The 25,534-nt window shown below is 42.5% G+C and overlaps 1 protein-coding gene across 1 annotated transcript in view; it reads right to left on the reverse strand.

Moving 5' to 3' along the window:
• Nucleotides 1-3,829, reverse strand: part of LOC131278918 (anthrax toxin receptor-like) — a 52,799-nt gene extending 48,970 nt beyond the window's left edge. Inside the window, exon 1 of the mRNA XM_058299555.1 lies at nt 3,658-3,829. The gene's annotated coding sequence lies outside the window, so the exon portion shown is untranslated. The remainder of the gene's footprint in view (nt 1-3,657) is intronic.
• Nucleotides 3,830-25,534: the final 21,705 nt, after the last annotated feature.

The following is a 25,534-nucleotide window of genomic DNA, read 5'->3' on the forward strand; positions in this document are numbered from 1 at the left end:
AAGGTCAACCACCACACCAGGGAGCCAAGAGTGCCTACAACTGAAAGCAGGAGGATTGCATCCAGCATGCATGTGGAATCTAAGCCCCCTCTAGATATAGATGTGGAGTGGAAACAACCATTCTAAGGTCCACAGGATGGAGGGATAGAGTATGGATTAGAGTGGAATTACTGATATTCTATTCATGAACTATTGTGATTAGTAATTGAAGAAAATGTGGCATTGGTGTGGAGAAAGTGGCCATGGTGGCTGCTGGGGGTAGAGCATGGGAGAAAGAGAGGTGATGTGGGGGCGTTTTTGGTACTTGGAGTTGTCCTGGGTGGTGCTGCAAGGACAGTTATCGGACATTGTCCTCCCATGGCCCACTGGGTGGACTGTGGGAGAGTGTGGGCTATGGTGTGGACCATTGACCATGAGGTGCAGTGGTGTTCAGAGATGTATTCACCAAGTGCAATGAATGTCTCATGATGATGGAGGAGGTTGTTGTTATGGGGGGAGGAGTGGGGTGAGGGGGTGGGGGGTATATGGGGCCCCATATTTTGTTAATTTAACATTAAAGAAAATAAAGACAAAAAAGAAAAAAGAAAAACTCACATCTAACATCTTGCTCAATGATGAAAACTGAAAACTTTCCCCTTAAGATCAGAAACAAGATAAGGATGCCCATTTTAATCATGCTATTCAATATTCAATATTGTACTAGAAGTTCTAGCCAGAACAATTAAGAAGGAAGAAGAAATAAACTGTATCCAAATTGGAATCAAGAAGTAGATCTATTTTGCAAATGATGTTGTCTTTTAAATAGAAAAGCCAAGGGAATCCATGAGAAAACTACTAGAATTAACAAATTCAGCAAAGCAACTGGGTACAAGTTTAACACATTAAAAATCAGTTATGCTTCTATATACTAACAATGCACAATCTAAACACAAAAATAGGAAAACAATTCCAGTTATGACAGCATATAAATGAATGATATATCTAGGAATAAATTTAAGCAAGGATGTAAAAAACTTTTATAGTGAAAATTACAAAAGACCATTGAAAGATATCAAAGAAGGCATAAATGTATGGCATGACAAAGCCCATGTCCATGGATTGAAAGAGTTAATATTGCCAAAATGTCAATTCTGCCCAATATGATCTATGGATCCAACACAATCACTGTCAAATTACAGCAGCCATTTTTGCAGAAATGGAAAAGCTGATCCTCAAATTCACATAGAACCGCAAGGAGCCTCAGATAGCAAAACAATTTTGAAAGAGAAGAATTAGGTTGAAAGAGTACCATTTTCCAATTTCAAAATACACTACAAAGTTACAGTAATCAAAACAGTGTGGAAGTGGCCTACAGATAATGCATAGTTGGACCATTGGAATAGAATTGAAAGTACAGAAATAAGCCCAAACATATATGGACAATTGATTTTGTACAAAAATGTCAGTAACACACATATGTGAAAGATTAGATTCTAACAAATGACACCATTAAAACCTGGATATCCCCTTGCAAAGGAATGAGGCTAGACTCCTACCTCATATCATATACAAAAATTGACTCAAATTGGATGAAGGTCCTAATTATAATGGCTAAAAATGCAAAGCTCTTTGAAGAAAGCAATCTTTATGATATACTATTTGGCTATGGAGTCATAGATATGATGCCAGAGTATGAACAACAAAAGAAACAATATGTAAGTTCCATTTCATGAACAATTAAAACTTTAATTCATTAAGGCAGTATTAAAAAAACTGAAAATATTTTACAAAATGGGAGAATAGTGGCAAATCATAGACTAATAAGGGTTTAATGTCTAAAATATACAGAAATTTTTGCAATGCAACAACAGAAGCATAAAAAACTCAGTCAAACAAAAGGCAAAAGCTTGAACATACCAAAGAAGATGCACAAATGAAAAATAAGCATATGAAAAGAGCCCCTACATCATTAGCCAGTAAGGAAATATAAAGCCAAACTAGGTTTATGTGGCCTTGACCAACCCACTTAGCCCCTCCAAGCCTTAGTCGCCTCATCCTAAAAGAGGGGAATCGAACACACTCCCTCAGTTGTCAGGGACTAAAGTGTCTAGTACGTTGCTTATCATGTAGTAAGTGCTCAGTTAATGTGATTTCACACACCCCTGGTGCCAGAGCTCCTCCTCCAACCCTGGCTGGGCTGTGCCCCCACTGGGCCAAACAGCAGAGCCTGGGAGAGCAGTAGGATGGCTGCCCAGCAGCGGGGGGCCCTCTGGACTCACTACCCTTTCTGGAAAGACTAAACTAGAGAGGCTGTCATCCCCTCCAGATCCAGCCGTCCTCCAACCCTGATCCACTCTCCAAGGGGGCGTCAACCAGGCGAGACCTGTCCAGGGTGTGTCAGAAGTCCCCCCACTAGGCAGAGGAAGGGATTCTCTTCCAAGATCTGCCTCCATCACTTGACCCTGGGTCTCTCACTCACCCCTAGGGCCTCACCCCTCCCACCCAGACTTGGATGGACACCCCCCTTTGCTCCTGTCCATTCCAGGGCTGTTTGGAGGATGAAAGAAGACAACCACGATGAAACCGTAAAGTGCTCCAGCAGAATTACCATTGGTTGCACTTCCATTACTCTTCAATGAATGCAAAGTTCACTGTCAACCCAACAGGAGGAGCTGAAGGTCGAAGCAAGACAATCTCTCCAAGGCTGACCCTGCACCTCCCTTTCCTTCTTTGGAAGGACAACCTCACAGGGGCCAGGAGGCACCTGAGCCACTGCCCAGGGGCCAAGGCCACAAGCAGACCCGCCAGCTGCTCCTGAAAGTGACTGTGAAGAAGGAAGCAAAGCCACCAGAAGAAGCAAAGCAAAGATTTTCCAAGCACCAGCGACACTTAAAATACCCAAAGAAAGCCACGAACCTGCTCCTTTGGGACCCTGTAGAGACAGAAGTCTTATAGACTAAAGATCAGCCCACTTGAAGTCCACTTAAAAGGAGGGACAGAAGCTTCAGAAACATTGTGGTGGCTTATGTTCCCTTCCTTATAAAGAACTAAAAGAAAACAGAGTTTGACAGCCAAGAGATTTCAAATGGAGTCAGGAAGCCACGCGGGAGGTGACTCTTAGGCAGGTCTCAGGTGTCACAAACCGCTGGAGTCTGCAAAGCCTCAGGCACAGGCTCCTCAAAACCTCAGGGGCATCCCCACTCCAAAAAGCAAAGTGCAATGAAAGAACTCAGCTAACTCCTAACATAAACCCGAACATCCTCCAACCACAGTCAACTTTTGTGCTCGTCTTTTTCTTTGAAATCTCCTGCTTGGAAATGCCACAACACAACACTACTTGGGGTGCTCCCTGACTCTCTGCTTCCTGAATTGCCATTCAGGACCCCAGATGAACGACTTGGTTGCCTTGCAGCTTAGCCTATTTCTCAGTAGAAACCTCCAAAGGAAAAGTATCTGGACACAAAAGCCTGGAGCATCCTTCTGCCTCGGGAAACGAGGCATTCCCAGTGCCACCTCTCTTGCGACTGACCCCTGGGCCTCCCGCAGCGCCCACAAAACAGGGGCTCCCCAGGCCCTGGACCCAGGCAGAACCTCCCTGTGGAGCCTGGACCTGCTCCAACAACCCTCCCCGCCCCCCCACCCCCACCCCCAGTGCACCAGGCGCCCCCAGCAACTTACTTGTCCAGGACGAAATAGAGATCCAAGGAGGGCTGGCAGGTTCCCAAATCCCCTGAATTCTGGAGCCACGCGCCCCTCCCGCTCCGAACGTGATGGGGTCTGCCCCCCACGCTCAACACCTGCAGCTGCAGGAGCAGCAGCAGCAGCCATAAGGGCGCTGGCCCGGGCGCCCGGGGAGCGCGGCTCCCCATCCGTCTGGTATCTCTGGAAGCCTGGAGTCAGGCCCAGCAAATCCACCAAAGTCTCTTCCAGGCGCTACCTCCGCCTCTGCGCGTGCTCAGCGGCCGCCGGCCCGCGCCTCTAGCCTAGACACGCACGACCTCGCCACGCACCCACGGAGCGCACCAAGCAAGACAGCGACTGGCTCTGGGCACCAGCCGCAACTGCCTGCTCGCCCCCTTCCGCCGCCCGGGGCCAGGTTATTACGACGGCCATGAGGCTGACGTGCCACTTTGTGACCTGCAGCACTGCGGGGCTGCTCACAACAGCAAGGGGGAGTCACAGGATCTGTGCGGGGTGGGAGGGGGCTAAACGAGGCGCCCCTTTCCCCCAGACCCTCACAGGGGGCCTCTAGGACCCTCAAAATCGCTGCGTTTTTCCTTAATAGCATGTTACCACAAGGGTCTGGGTGCTGGCGGATGAGTATCCGGCATTCCCTCGCCCCCCACCCGCTCTCCCCACCCCGGCCTGGGAGCAGAGCCTGGAGGCAGAGGCTGGGCTCAGGCATCTCTCTGGTCCTGTTACTGTCAATCCTGCGGGGAATGCAAGTGGAACCCAGAGGGTGCTCGCAGGCTGAGGACACCTCCCTCTCCTCGCCCAGCAGAAGGCGGTCCTCCCCTGACCAGCTCCAGGGGGAAACCGAGGCCCTGCAGGAGGGGCCAGCGCCGAGGGCCTGCAGCAGGCAGTGGGGGAGGCGGGGCCAGCCGCGGGCTCCGAGGGTCTCCGGACTCTCCCTTGGGGCTGCCTCTGGAGGGGTGGGGAGGGAAAGCCGGCTGGGGGAGCGGGAGGGGCTCTGGGAGCCCCCGCCTGTCCTGAGGGGCCCTTTCTCCTGGAGAGAAAGCCCCGCCCGGGCTGGCGCAGCCCCCGACCCGGGGGTCCAGCCGCGACTCTCCTGGCTTGGAGGCGGAGCTGTGGGGACCCAACTGCTCAGCGCCCCCCGGGCCAGGGCCAGGCGCTGACAGGGCCGCGGTGCCACGCCGCGGTTCAAGCCGGCAGGGAGGGGGGCCAGGGTCCCTCTGAGTCCCCCGGCCTGGAGCTGGCTCTGGGCTGGGGGTGCAGTGACGGGGCACGGGCTCTTCTTTCACATCCGCCCGCTCAGCACTGCGACCACCGCCTGCTCTGGCTGCGGGCGGCGGGGAAGTGCCCTGTGCGCGGAGGAGGGGAGCCCCGCGCTCAGCCCTTATCAGACCAGGAGCCTCGGGCCCGGGACCAGCCGTGACCACACCGTGGAGTCGGATGCCAGCGGCGCTGGGGTCGGTGGTGGGGCCGCCCCGCGGGGCCGGCTGGTCCTTTGGGGCCTTTCTCCTCCACGCAGCTTCCCGGGGGGACGTGGGGTTAGTCCAGGGCTGAAGTGTTTGCTGAGGGAGGGAGCGCAAAGCCGGCGTGCAGGGGCTCCGGGTGCGAGCACGTGTTTTTGAAGGGAGGGCCTAGGATCCCAGCTGCTGGGGGAGAAGGGGCAGGCAGAGGGTGCCTGAAGCCCCTGGGAGAAGGCGTCACTCCATAATTTCACATTATATATTCAGTTCATAATAGCACAATCAAACAGTATTTGTTCTTTTGTATCAGGCTTGCTTCACTCAACATAATGTCCTCCAGGTTCATCCATGTTGTCATGTTTCCACATTTCTTCTTATGGTTGCATACTATTCCATTGGGAGAATACACCACAATTGGTTTACCCATTCATCAGTTGATGGATACCTGGGTTGTTTCCAGCTTTTAACAATCGTGAATAATGATGGGTGTGCAGAAGTCTGTTCGTTACACTGCTCTCAGTTCTTCTGGGTATATACCTAGTAATGGTATATCCAGGTCACATGGTAAGTCTATATTCGGCATCCTTAGAAACTGCCCAACTGCCCTCCACAGTGGCTGTACCATTCTACATTCTAACCAACAGTGAATAAGTGTTCCTACCTCCAACACTTACACTTTTCCAACTTTTACTAGTGGCCAGTCTAGCAGGTGTGAAATAATATCTCGTAGTTTTGATTTGCATTTCCCTAATTGCTAGTGATGTTGAACATTTTTCATGTGTTTCTTCACCATTTGTATTTCTTCTTTGGACAATTGTCTTTTGAACTCTTTTGCCCATTTTTTAATCAGGCAGTTTGACTTTTTATTGTTGAGTTGTATGTCCTCTATATATCATGGATATTAAACCCTTATCAGATATGTGATTGCCAAATATTTACCCCCATTGATTCAGCTGCCTTTTCACCCTTTTGACAAAGTCCTATAAGGACAAAGTGTTTAATTTTGAGGAGGTCCCATTTATCAATTTTCTCTTTCATTGCTTGTGATATCGTTATAAGATTAAGAAAATATTACCTACCACAAGATCTTTTTTTTTTTTTAAAGATTTATTTATTTATTTGATTCCCCCCCCTCCCCTGGTTGTCTGTTCTTGGTGTCTATTCGCTGCGTCTTGTTTCTTTGTCCGCTTCTGTTGTCGTCCGCAGCACGGGAAGTGTGGGCGGCGCCATTCCTGGGCAGGCTGCTCTTTCTTTTCACGCTGGGCGGCTTTCCTCACGGGCGCACTCCTTGCGCGTGGGGCTCCTCCACGCGGGGGACACCCTTGCGTGGCAGGACACTCCTTGCGCGCATCAGCACTGCGTGTGGCCAGCTCCACACGGGTCAAGGAGGCCCAGGGTTTGAACTGCGGACCTCCCATGTGGTAGATGGACGCCCTAACCACTGGGCCAAAGTCCGTTTCCCTACCACAAGATCTTAAAGATGTTTCTCAACATTTTCTTCTAAGAGCTTTATAGTTGTCTCTTTTATATTTACGTCCTTGATCCATTTTGTTTTATTTATTTTAACACTTTTTTAATTAAAGTTAATAGATTACAAAGAACACTACAGTAAAAAATATTTTAAAAAACATGAGGTTCCCATATACCCCACTCCCCACCCCCACCCCATCATTTTTGTAAATTATATATTTTTGAAGATATATACATCACACAAAATAAAGTTACATTAAAAAATATAAGAGGTTCCCGTATACCCCCGACTCCTGCACCCCACTCCTCCCACACCAACAACCTCCTCCATCATTGTGGCACACTCATCGCACTTTGCTGAACACATTTTGGAGCACTGCTGCACCACATACATAATAGTTTACGTGTAGTTCACACTCTCCTCCCATACATTCAGAAGGTTATGGCAGGATATATAAAGTTCAGCATCTGATCCTGCAGTATCATTTAGGACAACTCAAAGTCCCCAAAATGCCCCCACATCACTTCCCTTCTTCCCTCTCCCTGCCCTCAGTAACTACCGTGGTCTCATTCTCCACCTCAATGCTACAATTTCTTCTATTACTAGTCACAATAGTTTTATAGTAAAATGTCAGTAAGCCCACTCTAATCCATATTTTATTCCTCCATCCTGTGGACCCTGGGATGGTGATGTCCATTCCACCTCTAGATCAAAAGGGGGCTTAGGTTCCATGAATGATGAATGCAATTCCTCTGGTTGCAGTTGTTGGCACTTTTGATTCCCTGGTGTGGTGTTTACCATCTTCATCTCTCTGTTAGCTGGCCTGGGTAAGTCCAAAGAAACAAAGAGTAGGAGTCCCAACTCTACTGAGGCTCAAGGCCCAGCTGGCACATGGGCAGTCCAGACCCCTAAGCATGCACCATCCCTAGCACCAACCACAGTTTCAGTAAAAGTGACAGAAGAGGCATGTGTAGGAAGGTCACATCTGAGTCCAGCTCTATCACACTCAGGAGCACAAAGTCCAAAGTAGGGCCCTCTGACATGGCACAGAACTCCAAATCAATATGCCATGACCATATACCCTGTGGATCTCCAAAGCCTTCAGGAGAACCAGCACCTAGGGTTGCATCTACTTTGGCTCTCTCTGGGGTCCTGCTGAGGTGTGCATAAGTGTGACCCCTCTGATGACCTCCCAACTCGTTTTTGAAGACTCTTAGCCATATAAACTCATTTGTGTTTGCCAATTCCTCCTTTTATTCAAGGTCAAAAAGTCATTTTGAACACTGGATCATACATTTGGGCTGAGATATTCTGCTGGTCTGAGTTGACCCTTTTATTCAAGGTCTCTTTCTAGTTGCATCAGCAGTTAGTGATTGGTTGTAATCCCTCGGGGCCAGGGAGGCTCATCCCCAGGAGTCATGTCCCATGCTGGGGGGAAGGCAATGCATTTACATGCTGAGTTTGGCTTAGAGAGTGGCCACATTTATGCAGCATCGAGGCTTTCATGAGGTAACTCTTAGGTACCCTGCAGCTCTAAGCCAGTTCATATTTCAGGCACACAGGTTCATAAGCATAGTCATCAGTATAAAGGGCTCATTATTGGACCATCCTTCCTTGTTGGTCTTTGCTGTTACACTTGGGGGATTGTTGCTGTTCCATTGGGGAATGTGACAGAGCTCCCCTGGGTAGGAACTCAGTACTCCCTCTGTTGATGTTTGTAACTGTAACTTCTATAAAAATATCCAACATGTATCAGAACATTTTTATGTCCCCTATATACATGCCCTGGAGAACGCCCCCTCACTCATGTGCCACCCATCAATAACATCCCACACCAGTGTTCCTCCACTGCGATAGTTGAACCTCTCTGCGGTCCAAATTTTCTTCAGCAATGAAACCTAATATATTGCCAAATTCAATTAATAGGAAATTGAAATACAGTGATGGGTTTAAAGCTTAGAAATAGAATACATAATAATTGAGAAATACTAAAGTAAAAATGAATTGGTGTATTAATAAAATGTAAAATATTATAAAACTTTGTTTCAAACATTTTGCCTTTTATCATTGTAATAGGTGTTGCTCTGTATGTACAGTGGCAAGGCACTTTCTTTCATTTCTTCCTCAGTGTCTATATCCTTTCTTTATTTTTCTAATTTTTAGAAAAAGTTTTAGATCACAGTAACTCTCATACACAAGATAGGGAACTCCCATATACCCAACATCAAACCCTTTCCCCAGCAATGATCTTTTTACATGTTCATGTTATATTTGCTGCAGCTGATGTACAGATATTGAAATATAGCTTTCAAACATTATGGTTTACATTATGGTTTACATTTTGGTTTATATTCTTAGACTGTACAAATTTCTAAATTTTTAGCTTCCTTATGTTTTACATTATGGCTTACATTTTAGTTTATAAACTTTTATACACTTTTGGTGTAAGTTAACATGTCCTATCTCCATCATTGTATGATCTTGTGGAGCACTTCCATTGCCCCCTAGTTGCCCTGCTTCCTTCTATTCTATACCTCTCTCCCCCTCCCCTCAGGACCCACAGTGACAATTAATCTTCACTACTTGAGGGACAAGATTTATAGATACTGCAACAATGCTGAGGGCTTGGCATAGTAGACTGCTCTAACTAATTGGGAGCCACCAATTCTCTCAAGAGACACAATTCCCTCTATTTGGGAACATCAGGTCTCCCCAGGATGTGGGTACACTTATACACTCATTGTATGTGTCTCCACCCAATGATATAGCACACTGTTCTTTTGTATGTTCACTTTCAGAGGCCATTTCTTCAAGCTCACCAATGCTTCTTCTGCCTCTTCAAATATGCTGTTATATGATTCCAGTTTTTTAAAAATTTCATTTATTGTGCCTTTCATTCCCATAAGATCTGCTATTTTTCTATGTATGCTTTCAAATTCTTCTTTGTGCTCATCCAATGTCTTCTTAATATCCTTAATCTCTTTTGCCATCTCATTGAATTTATTAAGGAGATTTGTTTGAACATCTATGATTAGTTGTCTCAACTCCTTTATGTCATCTGGAGGCTTAACTTATTCCTTTAACTGTGCAATAGCTTCCTTTTTCTTGGTGTGGATGTAATTTTTTTGTTGATGTCTTTGCACCTGGCTTACTAGAGTAATTATTCTCGATGCAGTTTTTCTCTTTAGTTTAGGGCTTCCTGTCCTTTCTCCCTTGCTGATTGTGCAGTAGAAACCAAGGATGTAGTTGGTGTTATAAGCTGTGGAGGCTCAAGCTGCCCTCATTACTCCAGGGACTGATGAAGCTTCTCCCAATTTTCTCCTTTTCCAGGGGTAGGGATGGAGTCACAGCTGTGTGGAATAATTCAAGTTGTTTAAGCCTATACTCTAGTTGCCCAGAGAGACTGAAGTCCCTTCATGTCCTTTTCTCCCCTACCTGGGGCTGTGGTGGAGCTGCAGCTGTGGGCAGCAATCTAAGCAGTGTGGGTCCAAGACGACTGCAGTTGCCCTGATTGATTTCTGATTATTCAGTCTGTGCCAATCAAATGTACCTGCAGTTTCCTGCATAGGCTGGTGCAGGGCCTGCCAGCCTTCTCCCTGCTAGGGGTGGGGCTGATGCCTAGGCTAGGGCTGTAGGCTGATCTGGGTGAAAGAAACTGGTTCCTACCCTCACTGTGATTTTCTGTCAGCCCAGCTTTCCCTCATGCTGGGGTCGGAGTCAAAATGGCAAGTACCAGCCTCTTTTTGACCTGGACAAGTTCAAACTTTATCTATTCTTAGGGTTATACGTTAGCCAGTCAAATCTGCCAATCAGTAGCTGAAATCAGTGTCCAACCATCTCCTCCTCCCCTGTTTTAGGGAAATGGAGCTTCAAATTCCAGACACAGAATAGCTCCTGGGACAGTTTGTGCTGCCAAAGTAGGATGATCACTGGCCTCTGTGGCTTGACCGGTAATTTCCTGGAGAGGCTGGCACAGGTCCCCCTGGATTCCAGGTGGGGTTTGGTCTTATGCTAGAGCTGCAAACTGATCTAGATGGAAAGAAGCCAGTCCCTACCAGCACTGTGATTTTCATTCTGCCCCACTTCTCCTAATGCCAGGCATGGAGTTAAGATGGTGGCTACTGGCCTCTTTCTGACTTGGACAGATTCAAACTTTAGCTTTCTCAGGATTATACTTTAGCCTGGTGAATTTACTCATAAGTAGCTGAAGTTGTTGAAAAACCGTCTCTTGTTCCCCTGTTTTTGGGAAATGGAGCTTTCAATTCCAGTCCCAGAACAGATCCCAAGGCGGCTTGAGCCTCCAGTAGAGGATGGGCACTGCCCTCCTTGGCATTGAGGTCTCTACTTATGAGTCTTCTCTGCAGATGGGCAGTCTCCTCTTTCCATTCTTTCCAGGATGTTGCAGAATGCTCTTCTGGTCTCCTGGAAGCCCCAGATAGGTGTTTCAGCTAGCTCCACATAGCTCTGGGTGTTTACTAACTCTCCTGTAGCAGAAGCTGTCTCTAGGAGTGCCTTACTCTGCCACCATCTTGCCTATTGATGGATGGGACTCTCTTGGTTACAACTGTAGACTCTCTCATTTCCTTGGCATGGTGGTTATTCATCCTCACCTTCTCGTTAGTTGTCCTGAGTGAGTCCAATAAACTGGAGAGTAAGCGTTGAAACTCCGCTGAGGCTCAGGTCCTAGCTGGTACATGGGCAGCCCAAAGATTCAAATCTCTTGGACATACACCTAAGAACTCTAGCACCAAATATAGATTCAAATAAAATGGGATGGTGGAGGTATGTGTAGAGAAGTCACACCTGAGTCAATCTCTGTCACACTGGGGAGCACAAACTCCAAAATAGGGCTCACTGGCAAGGGACCAAACTTTGGAGCTATCTGCTGTGACAGTAGGCCGGCCCGGGGTGTCTCCGTAGCACTCAGGAGCCCCACTATTTGGGGCAGTATCTACTTTGTCAATCTATGAGCTCCTACTGAGACTTATGTAAGCATTACCTCTGGAATGACTTCCCGACTCACATCGAAGTTTCCTAGTCATATAAACTCATTTGTCTTTACTACCCCCCCCTTTTTTTTTGTTTAAAGAAAACATTTATTTATGGTTTTTATTCAAACACACACAGAACAGGTTTTCATATTTTGAACCTTGAATGCATAGACAGGGATGTCATGCATGGAATAAATGCTTTTCCAGCAGAGCTATTCCCTGATGCATTTAAGTATTAGGATGATTAGGCAGAAAAGAAAAAGACTTACTTGATAGAAATCTGCTCATAAATCTGCTTGAAAAAGGACATGATTTTAACCTTATTCCCCCTTTTATTCAAGGTCTTTTTCCAGTTCCATTGCTTTTGGGTGCTTGGTAGTAATCCTTTGGTGCCAGGGATGCTCATCCTTGGGAGTCATAGCTCATGCTTGGAGGAAAATAAAGCATTTTTATGCTGAGTTTGGCTTACAGAGGCCACATTGTAGCAACAAGGTGACTCACAGGAGGGAACTCTTAGGCACCCTGTAGCACTAGGCTAAGTTGCAATTTAAGAGCAAAGTCTCATAAGCATAATTGTCAGTATCAAGGGTCCATCAGTGGACCATCCTTCTTTACTAGTCATTGCCCTGCACTTCGGGGATCAGTGATGTTCCATTAGAGAATATGGCAGAGCTCCCAGGATGGGAATTCAATATTCTTTGGGTTATTGTGTGAATCTCCACCAACTGTGACAATGCCCCATGAACATTTGAACATATTTATGTACCTTATAGGTTTGCCCAGGTGAACTTCCTTCCGTGTGTCCCCTATCACTGAAGTCCATACCAATGATCCTCCCCTGCCACAGTTGTGACCCTTTTGTGGTCCAAAACTTCTTCAAAAATGAAGCCAAGATCATGAAATACAATTAATAGTGAAATGAAATAATAATGATAGGTTTAAACATAAGAAATAAAATACGTAATAATTTAGAAAAAGTAAAACTAAAATAAAAAATTGGAATATTAAAAAAATAAAGAATATCAAAAATTTTTGATGTTTTTTCATTCATCACTGTAAGATCTGTTGTCCTGTGTGTATAGTGGCATTTTATTCCATTTATTCCCGCAGTGTCTTACATTTTTCATTTTGTCTTAAAAGCAGTTTTATTATTATTACTTTTTCATTAACAAAATTGGAATTTTAATTAGAATTCAATGCAAACTGGTGGAATCTATCAAAATTAGATCATAATGTCAAATTTACCATACTAGAAAAACCAGACAGGATAGAAAAAGAAAATTATAGGTCAATATTACTGAGGAATAAAGACTTGGCATCTTTAAAATATATATTATTATATAGAATCCAGCATTATATGTAAAGAAAAATACACATTATCCAAATTGGGTTTAGTCTGAGAATGCAAGGTTGATTCAATTCTTTTTATCTTTATTATGCTTTTGTGTGTGTATGTGTGTGAGATGATATCTCATTACGGTGTTTTTTTTAAATTTTTAAAATTAAATTGTCTTTCTAAAAAAAGATACATGGATTTCAAAAAATGTTACATTAAAAAATATAACATGTTACCACATACCCAACACCCCACCGCCCCACTCCTCCCACATCAAAACCTCTTTTATCATTGTGGCACATTCATTGCATTTGGTGAATACATTTTGGAACACTGTTGTACCACATGGATTATAGTTTACATTGTAGTTTACACTCTCCCCCAGTCCATTCAATGGGTTATGGCAGGATATATAATGTCCAGCATCTGTCCCTGCAATATCATTCAGGACAACTCCAAGTCCCAAAAATGCCCCCACATCTCATCTCTTCTTCCCTCTCCCTGCCCTCAGCAGGGCCCCTTTTCCAGATCAGTGCTACAGTTTCTTCCATTACTAGTCACAATAGTTCTATAGTAGAATACAGTAAGTTAAATCTAATCCATATTTTATTCCTCCATCCTGTGGATGCTGAGTTGTTGATGTCCACTCCACCTCTATATCAAGAGGGGGCTTAGATCCCACATGGCTGATGGACACAATTCTCCTGCTTGGAGTTATAGGCACTATTGGTTCCCTGGTGTGGTAGTTGACCATCTTCACCTCCCTATTAGCTGACCTGTGCAAGTCCAACAAACCGGAGAATAGGAGCTGCAAATCTGCTGAGGCTCAGGGCCCAGGTGGCACATGGCAGGTCCAGAGATTGAAGCCTCCTGGGTATACACCAACCCCAGCACCAACCACAGGTCCAGTAAAAGTGATAGAAGAGGCATGTGTAGAGAGGTCCCATCTGAATCTGGGTCCAAGTCCATCACACTCAGGAACACAAATTCCAAAGTAGGGCCCACTGACAAAGAGCTGAACTCCAGAGCCAACTGCCATGATTGTAGAGCCTGTGTGTCTCCATAGCCCTCAGGAGCACCAGTGCCTGGGGTTGTATCTACTTTGGCTGTCTCTGGGATCCTGATGAGGCATGAGTAATTTCAACCTCTATGATGACCTCATGACTCTTTTTTGAAGTCTCTTAGCCATATAAATTCATTTGTCTTTACCATTTCCCCCTTTTAATCAAGGTCTTTTCCTAGTTGCATCACCAGTTAGTGACTGGTAGTAATCCCTTAGCACCAGGGAGGCTCATCTCTGGGAGTCATGTCCCATGCTAGGGGGATGGTAATGCATTTACATGCTCAGTTTGACTTAGAGAGTGGCCACATTTGAGCAACATGGAGGCTCTCAGGAGATAACTTCTAGGCACCCTGCAGCTCTAGGCCTCATAGAACTTTCAGGCACACAGGCTCATAAGCATAGTCATCAGTATCAAGGGCTCATCATTGGAGGATCCTTCTTTACTGGTCTTTGCCCTTGCTCTTGAAGAATTGTTGCTATTCCATTGGGGAATGTGACAGAGCTCCTCTGGCTGGGAACTCAGCACTCCCTCAGTTGTCGTTTGTAACTCTAACTACTATGAAAATACCCAAGACATATCCGAACATTTTTATGTACCCTATATACATGCCCTGTAGAACTTCCTCCCAACCATGTGTCCCCCATCAATAATACCCTACACCAGCATGCCTCCCCTGCCATAGTTGAACCCCTCTGAGGTCCAAAACTTCTTCAACAATAAATTCTAATATATTGCCAAATTCAATTAATAGGAAAATGTAATAGTAGTGATAGGTTTAAAGATTAGAAATAGAATACATAATTTAGAAAAACTAAAATTAAGTAAAAATAAATTGGTGTATTAAAAAATGAAAAATACTATAATACTTTGTTTTTGAAGTTTTGCCTTTCATCACTGTGGTGGATATTGCCCTGTATGTACAGTGACAAGGCAATTTTTTTCATTTCTTCCTCAATGTCTACAACCTTTTTTTTTTAAATTTTTAATTTGTCTTAAAGTTTCAGACCACAGTAAAATCACATATACTACTTAGGGGACTCCCATATATCCATATATCTACCATCAAAACCTTTTCTGCCTTCCCCAGCAATGATTTTTTTACATGTTCATGTTATATTTGCTGCAGCTGATGTACAGATATTGAAACATAGCTACCAAACATGGTTCCATTTTGGTTTACATTATGGTTTATATTTTAGACTGTAAAATTTTCAAGAATTTTAGCTACCTTATATTTTACATTGTGGTTTACATTTTAGCCTATAGACTTTTATACATTTTTGTTATCATTTAACATGACCTTTATCCATCATTGCACAATCTTTCAGAACACTTCTGTTGCCCTCCCCAGTTGCCCTGCTTCTATCTATTTTATTCCTCTCTCCCTCTCCCCTCAGAGCCCACAGAGACAACTGGTCTTCACTGCTTGAAGGACCAGATTCACAGATAATTGCAACAATGCTGCGTGCTTGACTTTGGGAGCCACTAATGCTCTCAAGAGACACAATTCCCTCTATTTCAGAACATCAGGCCTCCCCAGGATGTGGGTACACCTTCCCACTCATTGTATGACATAATGGTATAACACACTATGGTATAACACACTATGACAAGATGAGCACTCACACACTCCCTAGAAGCCTGCCCCTGTGAACATCCCGCCCCCCTTAAGAACCTTTAAGCAGGTAATCCTTCCTTATATTATCTTCTAAAGAGTTTTTTCAACATTATGGTGTCAACCACACACACAACAATCTCCCATGTTCAAATGTTCCCCCAGTCCTCCCCCCAATTCCTTGGGCCATCTGACCCACCCTTCCAAACCTAGCCCCCCTCAAGCCTTCACTGCCCCAACCAAAGGTATCCTTAATTCTCCATCTTATCCCTTCCTGTATAAATACTTACCTCTACTTTATCATAGATTTCATCCATGTAGGCATCAGCTCACAACCTTCCTCTCTCCCTCAATTTCCTGTAAGCCTATCATCCAGTCTCTGGCTCTCTGAGACAGTTTGATTTACTTATTTCATATCAGAGAGGTCACATAATATTTTTCCTTCAATGCCCGACTTGCTTCACTCACCATAAGGTCCTCAAGATTCATCCATGTTATCCCATGTATTTGTACTGTATTTCTTCTTATAGCTGAGTAGTATTCCATTGTATGTATATACCACATTTTATTTATCCATTCATCTGTTGATGGGCATTTGGGTTGATTCTAACTTTTGACAATAGTGAATAATGCTGCTATGAACTTTGGTATGCATATATCTGTTTGTGTCCCTGTTTTCAGTTCTTCTGGATATATACCCAGCAATGGGATTGCTGGGTCATATGGCATATCTATAGCTAGTTTTTTTAGAAATCACCTGTTAGAGAAAATACGGCTCTTACTGAGACATGGAGACTGATTGACCATAAGCAAAGAATTTATTTACTGAGAAACTCTCCCAATGGAGGGAATCTGAATAACAGATTTCAATCTCCCCACCAGCATGGTGGGGGTCTGAAGAGAGACTTCAGCCCACTCCTGGAAAGGGGGAACTTGAGTTTATACAGAACTTTCCTAGGCAGAGAAATGATAGTTAGTGGGAGGGGTTTGAGGCTGTCTATGGCTTCTTGGAAAGCTGCCAGAGCAAATGTTTCTTTTGATCTGTAGGGTTTTAAAAGGGTCTGTAAATAGTGAAGGTTTCTGTCTCCATCTCCCTCTGATATGCAGTTAGAGGTAGTAAAGATCTCCCTCTCCCTCTGATGTGCAGATGGTGAAGATCTCTATCTCCCTTTACTCCTGTCCTTACTGGGTTCCTTTGTTTAACCTGTGGGAAAGTGCCACAGGGGGGAGGGGGTTTACCTTTTTCCCAGTGCATATCAGGGGAAACAGGTACAGTTTGTTAATTATTGCAAACTAACATCGCCAAACTATCCTCCAGAATGGCAGGATCCTTCTGCATTCCCGCCAACAGTGAATGAGTGTTGCCCTTCCTCCACATTCTCTCCAGCACTTGTAGTCTTCTTTTTTTTGATAGCTGTCACTCTTATGGGAGTAAGATGGTATCTCGTAGTTTTGATTTGCATTTCCCTGACAGCTAGTGATTTTGAGCATTTTTTCATGTGCATTTTAGCTGTTTGTGTTTCTTCTTTGGGGAAGCATCTGTTCAAATCTCTTGCCCATTTTTTAAATGGGTCTTTTGTCTTTTTATTTTCGAGATACAGGAGTTCCTTTTATATGCAGAATATTAGTCTCCTATCAGATAGATGGTTACCAAATATTTTCTCCCATTGGGTAGGCTGTCTTTTCACTTTCTTGACAAACTCCTTTGAGGTGCAGAAGGCTTTAATTTTGATGAAGTCCCATTTATCTTTTTGTTCTTTTGCTGCTCATGCTTTGGGTGTGAATTTCATGAAGACATTTCCTATTACAAGGTCCTGTAGATGCTTCCCTACATTGCTTTCCAAGGTCTTTATGGTCTTGGCTCTTATATTTAGGTCTTTGATCCATCTTGAGTTTATTTTTGTATAAGGTGTGAGAAGGTAATCCTCTTCCGTTCTTTTACTTATGGATATCCAATTCTCCAGGCACCATTTGTTGAAGAGGCCATTCTCTCCCAGTTGAGTAGGCTTGGTGGCCTTTTGAGTATCAGGTGACTGTACATATGAGGATCTGTATCAGAACTCTAAATTTAGTTCCATTGGTCAGTGTGTCTATCCTTGTGTGAATACCATGCCATTTTTTTATGTTTTATTTTTTTATTTCTCTTCCTTCTCTCCCCTCTCCCTCTCCCCCCCCCCCGTTGTCTGCTCTCTGTGTCCACTCACTATGTGTTCTTCTGTGTCTGCTTGCACCCGTGGCAGCACTGAGAAACTGCATCTCTTTTGTTGTTGTGAGCTACACCCACTCCCTGCAAACTCTTTTAGGAGATCCTATGTATATGATCTTTCACATATTGAATGCTTCCAAGATAAGACTGAGTAGACACTGTAGCACTTATCACAATTTTTTAAAGTGCCAAACTGACTGTAATTGTGGTGAAGAAATGCATTAACATCAGATTTTTTGTTGAGTCTCAAGGAAGAATTCAAAATCACTTCCAGGCTTGATTATCGATGTAGAGATGCCCAGAAGGGAATAGTAAGCCCTTTTTTAGTTTTATTTTCACTTTTTAAAGATCTGATTATATAATTTTCTCAAATTACTTCAGTTTAGCAAAGTCATTTAATTCAAATAACTTCTTCTTAGAAATTATATTTGGTTCTTTACACCTATTTTGAGCTTATATTATTACTTTTACACTGTGGTTCTTTATTTGGATATAGGAATCATGCTTGGTGATCTGGTTGGATGGGTTTCTTAATATCACTTTCATAGGAGTCTGTGACCCAAAACCATTGTTTTTTGATGGAGCCCTAAATTGTATGTTACAATCATAGGAGAGAGTAAATTGTGCTTATATTGACACTCCTCAGTCATCAAAGTCAGGTCTTAGCAAATATAATCTAAAAATCAAAGTATTAAATTAACACCCTAAGGAGGTTTATTGTTTTTAAATGTTTTGTTGCACTTCTAGGGGACAGCATCTAAACTAAGCTAAAGCACAATTTCTCTTATGTGCAAATTTTCTGCATGTAATACCTATCTCCTCTGAACTGGGGTGATTCAATACCAAAGTAATATTAACAGTTATTTGGCAACAAAATACAGAGTTTAATTTTTAAAAATCAGGACTGGATAATATGGACATCAAGAAATAATTGAAAATGATGATTCAGAAATTGCTTTGTCTTTTTTTGAGGAAGCAACTCTTAGAGGGAAGCTGCAGGCAATACAACATAGAGCTAAACACACAAGTTTCAGATAAAGTGTTGCAAATAGTTTATATAAATGAATTTTTAAATGATTATATATATGTATAATGGAACAGAACATAAGCGAACTGATAAATGTTGAATAGAAAGTTGACTTTGTAATTGAATATCTAGCAATGATAAAGATAGTAGAAGTGAGATAGAAAGAAGATAGAAGGGTTAAAGGGCAGGTTAGACACAAAAGAACAGAAATAAGTAACTGCAAAATCCATTCAAAGAAATTCACAGAATTCAGTGCACAGTCATGGAGAGATGGAAGGTATGAATACAGATTATTGAAGTGTAAAACTAAGCTAGCAGATTTGCTATAGGTTGAGTAGAAGTTCAAAAAGGTGGAGATAGCAGGAAGGGGGTCAATACTTAAAGAGAGAATTGTTGAAAACCTGACTTCTTAGATTCAGGAATAATAGAACCTAAGCAAGAACAATTAAAATAAATCAATACCTAGACACATAGTGAAACATCAAAATATCCGAGACAAGAGATTTTAAAATCAGAAGAGGAAAATATTTTATTGCTAAACAATAAAAATTCCATTCAACAATAGAAAGCCTAAGACATTGAAATAATATCTTCAATATGCTAACAAGTAACTCTCACCCTAAAATTTGATACCCAGTTAAACTATCATTCAAAGGTGAGAGTGAAATAAAACAAGATTTAGATAATTATACATATTGTATATGTGCATCAGACCTTTACTGAAATATAACTATCTTAAAGTATATATTTAGGGAAAAGGAGAGTGAACAAATAAAGAAGGAATGAGATTCAAGAAGCAATGCTATCAAACATATTTGGGAGTTTAAAACACTGACCTTATAAATGTCAAATTTGGGAAGTATGTAAGAACTAGGTAGAGATAAAATATTGGACATAAATACCATTTGCATGGGAAAATAGGGATCAGGGCTAAAGAATCTAGAGATCGTCAGTTGCTAGGTAGAATGGTTAAATTAAAGTTTAAATGATTAACTTTAGACTTGCTAAGTTGACTATGTAAATTAAAATATATGGGAAACCATGAAGTGAAATAAAACTTGACTTCCATCTCAATAGAGTGGGAGGAGGGATAAATGAAATTGAAAGAAAGGCAGAAATATTGATCAATCTAGTAGAAGACAGGAAAGGATTAAGCAAAACACAGAAAAAACATAAATGTAAAGAACAAAATAATATGGCCCACATAAAATAAACCTGATAATTTAAACATTAACCTTGCTCCTTACGTCAGATTGCAGTTTGGAGAAAAATCATTAAGTTAGTTGTTCTTTGGAAGAAACACTCCTAGTAAATCTTAAAAGTATGATAAAATTGGGGGAAAAAAGGGGATGGAAAAACACACCAGAATATTAACTCAAAATGCTGGCCTTGGATATATTGATCAAAAGAAATAAACGAAACTAACAGTTCACCAGAATATTAACTCAAAATGCTGGCCTTGGATATATTGATCAAAAGAAGTAAACAAAACTAACAGTTCACCAGAAAGAGACCAATTCTGAATTCGCAGCTGCTCAACCTAAGCTCCAATCTGGCTATATACTTTAGAGAACGACTTGCATTTTGGGCCTAAGAAAGCACCCGTTAGACTCTTCCTCATGTCTTTAGACTGGAAAAAAAAATTAGGAGGAAACTAACAACAAGAGAATGGATAATGAATTTTGAAGCCTGTATATGATGGGGAATTACTCAACAGGCAACTGAATGGACTAGGAACATTTTATTATGTAATTCTGGATAATAAGATCTATCCAACAATATGGGTAAATCTTTAAACTAGAGTAAATAAAAGTTCTTTTGACATATATAACCTACAACATATATATACACACATACACACAATATAAATATATATGCATTTTTGAAATGTATGTTGTTTAGAAATAATATGTAGGTAATAGCAAATGTGCTAATTTTATTTTTCTCTCTAGACATCTGTGTGTACCTTATTCGTCTAAAGCACCTGACAGTACCATCCCAATGATTTAAATGTCCTTTATGGAGTTGTGTCATTATATCATTGTTTACCTGTTCGACAGACTGCTTCATTTAAGAAAACACTTTCTGCTTGGGGAACTGCAGTCACCCCTCGGGCTGAAGAGTGGTTTGCTGGCCTGGCGGGGGAGCGGCCGCGGTAGGCCAAGCCGCTGCCCCCATAATAGGGTGGCTGGTCGAACTCACCGCCACCCCTGAAGGGAGCTCGGCATGGGTGCAGAGTGCCCTCGGGTCTCCCCTTCTCGGCAGCCATGCTTCCGCGGCTGCCCCTCCTCCCAGATGGCACCACACGATGCCTGTGGGGCGGCACCCTTCTTCTTCTTTCTCCCTGTGCAGGTGCAGGGCGGAAAATTCCAGTCTGCCCTTTTCCCCTCCCCCGACAGCAGCAACAGCCAGGCGTGGGCGGGAAACTCCAGTCTGCCCTCCACCCCAGCAACAGCAGCCACCAATCCCTAAACCCTGCCCCTTCCCCCAGCAACAGCGACAGCCAATCCCTAACCACCACCCCTCCCCCCTCCAGTACCGCCCACTGACCTTTAGCCGGCAACCAATCAGAACAGGGTGTGGCTTCGACCAATCAGCCTTCCCCAGCCCCTATAAAACTGTTGCCTCTCCCTCAATAAAGTGGACTTGCCTGTTTACCTTGTCTCTGCGGTAGTTCTTCTGCCGTGCGCCCTCCAGTCCTGAGAGCCCCCGACAAGGGCCTCGCCTCCCTTGTCCCCAGTTCGTCGCCTGCTTCTCCGGGCGACCCCTTCATCACCTGCTTCTCCGGGCGACCCCTTCATCTCCGGCTTCACCGGGCGACCCCGTCAGCCGAACTGCGCAACCCCTTGTGAGACTGATCCCTCGTCTGCTGCCGGACCGACCCCTCGTCCCAAGTGGGACCGACCCCTCATCCAGAGCTGGACTGACCCCTCGTCTGCAGCCAGACCCCACCTCTACCGACCGAGCAAACCGTCGCAGGGAACGCATTTCTGTTGAGTAACAGACTAAATGTTTTCAGAGCCTCCACTCACTACGTGCTTTTCTTCTGCAATGAGCTGATTCTCATGTGTCCTATAATTCCAGGTATGGTTTCTTCATTGTGAGTCAGCCTGTGAAACACGGGACTATTATTCCCACACATTATGTCATCTACGACACCGTTTGCTTGACCCCAGACACAGTGCGGCATTTGACTTACAAGCTGTGCCGCATGTATTATAACTTGCCAGTAAGGATCTTCTGATCCCGGTTTTCCTCCAGATCTGTAAAATGAATGGATCAAACTTGCATGCCTATGTTTTGAATCTGTGATGTGACATATGTGAAAATGTAAATCTAGAGAAAATAGATGTAAATTAAATTCAGAAACAGAAACTTCCTCTTAGTTTTTTTCCTCCTACAGGATGTGATTTGCGTTCCTGCGCCTCTCCACTTCGCTCACAAACTGGCTTACCTCATGGGTCAGAGCATTGACCAACAACCACACAATTCACTGTCAGAATGTCTCTATTACTTTGATCTGCCGAAGATTGAGCTTTGTATGTATCAATTTGTAAATTGAAGCTGGACGTTTGTATTATTCTCCTAGATTCATGTTTCAAATTTGACTCATTCTTGATTGGACATGGGAGAGGCTCAGAGGGATGTATTCTATTTTCAGTAGTATCACTCACTTAAACAAGACTTTGTGCACCATTTTCCATGAAGGAAAACCGACAGTGAGAGTTTTGTCTTACAGGTTAGCTTTCCAATATGTTGCAAAGAGCATATAATTTAAACAGAGATGAATGCTGCCCTCCAAGCAAAGGGTCAAATAGAAAATGGTTGACCATTATTCACATGCAAATGGCAATAATGCACATCTATAAACAAATATATTGGAACACTAGCATACACACAGTTTCCCAAGTACAATGTATATGTGCATTGCATGAAACACTCATTGCTTTGTGAAATATTTATTTTGCTTTGGAAGGACAGGAAATATGAGATGGTGATGGATTTGTGTTAATTAATATGTTCTATTTTTAAATAAGTGAATGATTACTGATATATTATACATGAAATGTTCATGATATTCTCTGCACTGGGGTGGGAGTTGAATATATTTTTGGTATAAAAAGATACCAGTGATTTGAAAGTTGGCAGCTTTGGAACATGGACGCATTTCATCATATTTTTTTTGCAGAGAAGGAAAACTAAGACCTTGACTGGTATCTCTGACTTCATTCTATTGCACATGTGCCAAGTGTGATGATGTTTATTTTGATAGCTGCACCATCATCAGGAGGAAATTTTGGATAATTTGTTTGAATGAAGCCATTTTTCCTCCTGAAAGCAGACACGTTTTTTTCCTCACAGTATAAACCAATCTTAAATAGACTCAGAATTTAATATGCCTGGTATTTGTGAGTGCCCTATTTTCTTATATTCATAGAGTGGTATATTTTGGGGAATGATTTGTTTCAAACATGCCAGAAAGTGTTATGTCTGAAATTGATAGAACTGCTTCAATCATAGGTTAAGTAAATTTGATTTGATATTTGAGCGAGTCTTAGAAGAAATACAATTAAGCAAGAGTTACTTAAACTTTGCCATCCAGTTAAAATTCTAGTGATCAGTACTGCCAACGGCAATAAATCTATTAGAGGAGATTGGCTCATAATGCAAGACAAGCAAAGGCAAAATGCTCTTTTCTGAAGCCATGAATTAGACTTAAGGTAACACATTTCTAGGTATCTACAGAAAAAGAAACAAACTTAAGGTAGTATTTCTGTATGTTTCCTATTATGCAGTATGTGCAAATATAATTTATCCATAACAGTATTCAAATTTGTAAATTTAAGAGATATGGTTGAATAAAATGTTTCAGTTGGATCTCCTTATTTAAAAATTCATGTTGGCCTTCGTATTCTAAATCTACTGTTTGGAGAAAAAAATGTTGCTTTTTCAAACTAAATGGATATATTTTCTGGACTAGTGGGGCATCTAAACCTTTAGCCTATATGCTTTAAAAAAATTAAATGAAGGGAGACAGATATTCAATATTTCTAAGAGAAAACCTATGGTCCCAAAGGCCTAGGTAAAGCTTCTATAATGTATCACCATATATAAGTATCCAATTGCTGGGAGGTATCTAATTAAAGGACTATCAGGAATGCATTTGGCCTAAGTGGAAATATTATATATAATTGAATACATCTCCTGATTCTGCCAAGATTTTATAAATTATCCATTGAAATGATAGCAAGGCTAAGAAGAAAACAGCTTTAATATCTGGCAGGTAGCCCTGATATTTGAGACGAATTTTATATTTCCTTTGAGATGTCTTCTTTGACACATGGGTTTTTTAGAAATGTGTTGTTTAATCCTCAAATATTTTGGGATTTTCTAGTGGTCTTTCTGTTACTGATTTTTACTTTAATTGCACTGTGATCTGAGAGCATACTTTGTCTTATTCTATTCTTTTAAATTTGTTCATGTGTTTTATGGATCAGGGTTTGGGCTATCTTTGTGAGTGTTCACTGGATGATTGAGAAGAATGTGTATCCTGTTTTTTTTGGAGGAAGAATTCCATCAGTGTCAACTAAATCTAGTTGATTGTTGCTGTTCATGTCAAATGTATTCTTCTGGATTTTCTGCCTACTGGATCTGTCTGTAACTGATACAGGGGCACTGAAGTCTCCAGAGAGATTTGTCTTTTCTCCTTGCAGTTCTACACTTTTTGCTTCACACATTTGGTGCTTTATTGTTAGGCACAAATATATTCAGGATTGTTGTGTCTTGAAAAATCTGCCCACCTTTTCATTATGTAATGCCACTCTTTATCCCTGATATTTTCCTTACTGTGAAATCTGCTTTGTCTGAAGTTAACAGAATTATTAAAGCTTTCTATTTGATTAGTGTTTGTGTGGTGCATCTTTTCCCATCCTTTTTACTTTTAATTCATGTTTGTCTTTATATTTAAAATGGGTTTCTTCAGACAACAAAGAGTTGGGTCATCTTTTTATTTTTTTAATCCACGCTGATAGTCTGTTTTTAAATTGCTGTATTTACACCATTCACATTTAAAGCAATTGACATGCTTGGATTAATATATATCATTTTGTAACTATTTTCTATCTGTTTTCCTTGTTCTTTCTTTTACTTCTTTTTTTAAAATTTCTTTTAAAGAAGCTCTAGACTACATTGAAAATATAGATTCCCATATACCCTACCTCCTCCCCCACCACTTTTCTCCATTAACATCTTTTTCTTTCTTTTTATGCCTTCTGTGGTTTTGAGTAAGCATTTTATGATTCCAGTTTCTCTCCTCTCCTAGCATAAGAAATATATTTCTTTTAAAATTATTTTACTAGTTTCTTTAAAGCTTGAAATAGGAATTTTCAAATCCACCTTCAAATAACACTATGTCCTCACAGGTAGTTAAGGTACCTTATAATGTAGTATTAGCAATCCCTCCCACCTGTCACTTAAAATATTGGCTGGAATATGTGTTCTCCCCCACATGGAAGGCTGGGAGGAGCCCAGCCCTGGAGAGGCTCCTGCCAGGCCCTGCTGGAACCGCCAGCTCCCTAATGTGCCCCCAAGACTGTGATGCGACAAGTTCTCAGCTCAGGGATCCCTGCTCTGTTCTCTGTCCCCTCTTGGAGAGCATGGCCTTCCTGACCACGCAGGGCTCCTGCCCGAGG

The sequence above is a fragment of the Dasypus novemcinctus genome, chromosome 6 (genome assembly GCF_030445035.2).
Source record: "Dasypus novemcinctus isolate mDasNov1 chromosome 6, mDasNov1.1.hap2, whole genome shotgun sequence".
NCBI lineage: Eukaryota > Metazoa > Chordata > Mammalia > Cingulata > Dasypodidae > Dasypus > Dasypus novemcinctus.